The 5,616-nt window shown below is 41.1% G+C and overlaps 1 pseudogene; it reads right to left on the bottom strand.

Moving 5' to 3' along the window:
• Positions 1-515: 515 nt before the first annotated feature.
• On the bottom strand, positions 516-1,852 carry LOC140512116 (mitochondrial assembly of ribosomal large subunit protein 1-like; annotated as a pseudogene).
• Positions 1,853-5,616: the final 3,764 nt, after the last annotated feature.

Raw genomic sequence — 5,616 nt, 5'->3', positions numbered from 1 at the left:
GTTTCATGTAAGGTCTGCTCTTTTGAATGTTATTTATAATATGTTCTTACTATTGAGGGTGTTATTAATGAGCAAAGGCCTGGTCTGGTGGGAAGATCTTTAAGGTTCAGGGGATGTGAGTTTTATTTGGAGCTCTTTGACCTTAGACACATCACTTCATTTCTCAAGGTTATAGATTCCTGCTGACAAGATAAAGGCAATACATATGTGCCTAGTGTAAAAACTAAATTTTAGGGTTTCTTTTAATAGCGATTTATCTTCAATATGAAGGTGGGAATAATGGCATGCTGTAGCACTCATAGATATTAGGATGACACCTATCCTTATGTTTTTTTTAAATCAGCATGTTCTATTAGAAACAGCACCACATTTAGAATGGGGGAATCTGGCCTGGAATCTTGGCTTTGCCATTTCCTACCTATGGGGTGTTGGATAAATCAAAATCTCGCTGAACCTTGGTTTGTATAAAATGACAATATTGAGTAGATGAGCTCAAAGACTCCTTCTTGATTTTTTTAGTTAATTCTTTTTAAAATTTCATATTCTGCCAATGACGAATCTAGAAACAGTTCATAAGCTGAGCTGCCTATTTTCACATAGAGGTTTTCTTCTCCCTCCCTAAATAAAATAAAAATGAAGACCCAGTTTAGATGTAAGTCATTCCTTAAAGAAAAGGACATATCTGCACTACGTGTGAGCTGAAAAGAGAGTTCCCAAGAGCCCCGAGTCCATGCCTTTTCCAATTCTATATGTGCCAGGCCTAGAGGCCTGTGGGCTACCCGAGTCTTCTTACCTCACCTCCCGAGGTCTTCGGTTGGCCAAACCGGATGCTCGTATGAGAGAAAGGACGTTCCAGAGTCGAACAAGGGTTGAGCTTTATTTCAGGGTCTAGTTACAAGTGCAGGGGAATTCTTCCTTAGGAGGGAAAGAGAAAGATCTCCCAAGGAGGCAAAGATCTTACAATAAGAGATTGGAAGTAGAAGTATAAGCGGGGAGAGGGGGGGAGGGGAGAGAGGAGAGAGGAAAAGCGGAGCCTTGTTGTCCTGTCCGCTCCACGCCCCTCCGCCCAAGAGCGCTTTCAGGCTTTCCTGATCCTACTTAAACCCTCCAGCAGCATAGTTTGCATCTGAATACCGTGCTGTTAGATAACAATAGTGTGCCCAGATCCGGGACAATCTCGAGGGCGGGGAGAGCTCTCTCCCATCACGTTTCTCACGGGAAGAGGCGGAAATACACGAGATAGCTTGGTTCACCTCGATTCCCAGCCGTTTCCTGGGGGGGTCTCGTGAGAACTCTAAGATTTAGAAGTTCCCACCTTTACCCGCCCGAGACTATCCACATGGAATTGAGCTTCCAACCCTAGCATATACATTTCTCGGATCCCTAGACCCATCAAACAAATCACCATGCTAAGAAAATCCACACAGAGCCAACCATCCGCATCCTTCCCTTCAATCTGAGCCAAAGCAGTGCTCCTGGATTTCAGGACCTTGGGCATCTGAAGATGCCCTGGGCCATAGTCTGTAAGTGTGTCGGGAGGTTCCATCACAACCACAAAGTAATCCGTATATTTCAGTTCTGGAGAAACCTGGATCTCACAAATACCTTTTGCATTTTCTTGTCTTAAGAGACACAAGCAAGTCAATGTCAAATATGGGTCCCTGTGACCTGCCATGGCTCGCCCTTCTCGTGCGTGTACCTCGTCCCGCCGCGCTCCGCTGTGGAGCCCGCACACCCTTATGGCTGAAGGAGACAGAAGCGAGACGGGGACTCACGCATTCCGGTGAGGAGCCTCTTCAGAAGGCAGGAGGCTCGCCCAGCAGCAGGCATCCAGCCACAGGCCCAGACCCATCACTCTCCTTCCTGCTTTTTTGAAGAATTTCAAGGTGCACGGAATAATTTGTCCCTGTGAATGCTTAAATATTCTGGAGTCTGCCGGTGAATGTTTAATAATTGCCTTTAGGAAAATAAATAACCCTTCACACATCTTCATCACTCAACCAGTCTCAACCAGATGCAGGCAAACTTGAGGTTGGTCCATGGGGCCAGATCTGGACAGCTGTCTGTTTTTATTAAGATCAGAGAGCTAGAAAGACATTTTTTAAATAAAGTTTTATTGTATTTTTAAACGTCAAAAAAAAAAATTCTTAACTCACTGGCCCTACAAAAATAAGCTATGAGGACAGCCGGTGTGGACATTCAAAAAAAAAAAAAAAAAGGAATCAAACCCTTATTTGGAGTGTTTTATGATTTTTGTAGTGTAAGTACAATGAAAAGTTATCAATTGACTCTCCTGAACTGGTTCGATCTGACTCCAGCACTTTCCTGGCTCTCCACCTCACTGGGCTTGTGCCTCATAATTTCTATGGTCTCTCTTTACTAAGACCCAACCTTGGTAGGTTGTGCTAACTCTGAATTTGCTGCTCCCACTCAAGGTCTATCTATGGTAGCTTTGATGTTGCAAACACAATAGCAACAGAAGCACCCTATCTTTTTTGGGGGGGAGGGTTGTGCTTTATGACTTATGAAGTGCTTTGCTCACAATATCCTTACAAATTGAGAAGTCAATTTAAAGCCTGAGGACATGAGTTCAAGTCTTGACTTGGTTCACTACTAGTTATATGACTTCAAGAAAATTACTTCAAATGTAAAACTATGGGTTCAGATGATGATCTGTAAGATCTTTTAAAGCTCAAATTCTGTGATGCTATGATGGTCTTCATAGAGAGGAAACCAAAACTGAAAGACAACTGATTTGTCCAGAATCACATGCTTGTGAGTGATGGAGCTGGCACTCAGATTCAGGATTTTGGGTCTTTTAATGTCAGTCCTCTTTTCAATAATCACATTACTTCTTCATTTTCTCTCTCCATAGTAACTACTTGTTTTTACCACAACATATTTTAGACCATTCTTGAGTAAAAAAAAAAACTACTTTAGTACAGATAATGAAGTTATCTGTATGGAGAATCGTAGTATATAAAACTTGAAAGTGACCTTAATTCAGCCTTCTATCCAAAGATTAAGATCCAGATATTTTGAGATCAATAATGAAGCAATTAGCAAGCACCTAAGTATCTACTCCGTGTCATTCACTATACTATGTTCTGAGAATAGAAACACAAAAGGGAAACAGTCCTTATTCTCAGCGTCCTTACATTCCTTAAATATATTCAAATAAGGTAATTTTGGAGGGAGAAGTCATTGACAGGTGAGGGAATCAGGGCAAGCATCATAAAGGAGGTAGGACCTGAGTAGAACTTTAAAGGAAATTGGGGGTTCTGGAAACAGATGTGAGGAGAGAGTACATTCCAGGTATGGAGGAGGGGTTAGAAACTGGAGGGGGGCATTGTGTGTGTGAGGAACTGGAAAGCAAATTGAACTAAATTGAAGAATATATGAAGGGAAGTCTAACCATAAAGCTATAATATAAGGAGGATGGAAAGGCATGAACTTTTAAATGCATACGCAGAGGAGATTATATTTGATCCTAGGGGTAATGGCAAGCCCACTGCAGTTTATTGAACAAGGGAGTGACATGATGAAATTTGTGCTTCAAGTATCTCATTTTGGCAGCTGCGTGCAGGGTGGATTGGAAAGGAGACACTTGGTAGGAGAGATCCAATAGACTATTTCAATAGTCTAAGTGAACTACATTGAGGGAGAGGAACTAAGTCGAGTGGAAAGGAGGTGGTTGTGGGAGATACAGAGAGAGAATTGACAAGAATGGCAACTAATTGTTTATGTGGGATGTAGGAGCATGAAAAGTCAAAGATCTTAGTGTGCCAATTGGATAACTGGAAGAATGATAGTGCCCTTAACAGAAATGGGGAGGTTTGGAAAGAAGGATGGATCGGGAGAGTAGATACTGCAACTTCTGTGTTAGGCATCTTAAGATAGCATATACTAACTTGGCTTGGCTTGGCTTGGATTGTGAGACAAGTATGATTCATACTCCTCGGTTATATAAATGGATATTTCTGTTACCGCCTGGGCCAGTCCCTCTTACATATGATTCCTCTTGATTCAAGATAATCTGCGGGTTGGCATCTACCTCCAACTCTGTAAGTTCCTATGAACCTGTTTCTGTCTACTGGCCAGCAAGAGGACACAATTACTTGTCATGCAAATATATGTGCAGGTGAAGGTAGGCAAGGAAAAGAAAAGTAGAGATGAACCAGATGGAGGGTATTTTCATCTACCTTGAAGCCCTCATTCTAAATCCTTGCCTTTCGCATGCAGATTGGGCCAGCTACACATCACTTAAGATCTTTCAAAAAGCTTTATTTTCTTCCTGTAGTAGGATATAAGCTTCTTGACGTCAGGAAATATTTAATTTTTGTCTTTGTATTCTCATGACTTGTGCAGAGTCGACCCTTGAAAATGTTTCCTGAAATGGGTTGAATTCCCATATCCACCCTTTTTGAGTGCATAGTCCCTTCGCTTGTATACCTGAAAAATCTCCATTCTCTGGAGAAACGCTTACCATTCTTTTTCTTTATTCAGTCAAATTTCACTTTTCTGGCTTCTCTTTTGGTACCTAGACTCTATCCATGTGAGAATTTTTTTTGTCTGTTTCTAACAGACTTGAATGTTTGGTTTCTGTGAGATTAAAAGGAAAATAAAAAGGTGTGGGGGAAAAAAATTTCCACAAAACTCAGTGGGGCTTAATGTTGTCTAATCTTATAACTACTTGATCTTCCATAGTAGAAAGAGGGGGATGCCATATGTTTACTCACAAACAGTTGTTATCAATAGCTAACATAGTTTAACAGAATTTATCACATTTAACATTATACATAGACAACATCTGCAGTCATACCCAAAACCAATAGCTTGGTAGGAATTTTATGATTGAGGGCTTTATTTCCAGGGTGTATATGAGATGGATAAGGTCTGGAAAAGAGTGAAAATTTTTCCTGATCAAGAGTGATGATTTATGTCTTTCGAGCAGTCATTGTATCTTTCTTCTCTGAAAAACCACCTGATACACTAATGTGAATATTTGAGTTCTGGACAATCTGAGCCAAGGGAATGATAGCTTGGGATGCCCTGCTGCTATCTAAGCCTGTCTCTGGAGATTGCTATGAAATATCACTTCATGCTCCACATCCAAGAGACTGAAATTGATTTGCAAAGGCTTGCTGCTCCACTGCTCCCCATTGGTCAGTAACTTCCCTCCCAGGGTGCCCATCCCTTCTTGTCACTGACATGATGATGCTCCCTGAACACACAGATGTTCTGCTTGGTGATACTAGTTGTAAAGGTGATGGGCTGGCATCAGGTTAGTATTTGAATTTCAGCTTCATCTCAACATGAAGAAATAAACTCAAATGTTATAAGCTGGTGAATTTGAATATTTCTTAGGAAAAACGGAAGAATTAGTTTGGTGGTGTGTATATTTTGAGCTGGAGTGGGGAGAAGATAAGAAATAGATGACCCATAGAATATGGAAAAAGTACATGTGGAAAATTATTTTATTTGGGAATTTTCAAGTATTAGCCTTTCCTGAACAGCATCTATACCACTAACCTTTGCTAACATGGAGCAAAGTGATCGTTATGTCTTGATATCTTTTGTTGGGCAGGCACTTTGGGTCAGTCTATTACATGGATG

The sequence above is a fragment of the Notamacropus eugenii genome, chromosome 6 (genome assembly GCF_028372415.1).
Source record: "Notamacropus eugenii isolate mMacEug1 chromosome 6, mMacEug1.pri_v2, whole genome shotgun sequence".
Taxonomy (NCBI): Eukaryota; Metazoa; Chordata; class Mammalia; order Diprotodontia; family Macropodidae; genus Notamacropus; species Notamacropus eugenii.
Note: the sequence above shows the minus strand (reverse complement) of the source record. Positions and strands in the feature narration are given on the sequence as shown.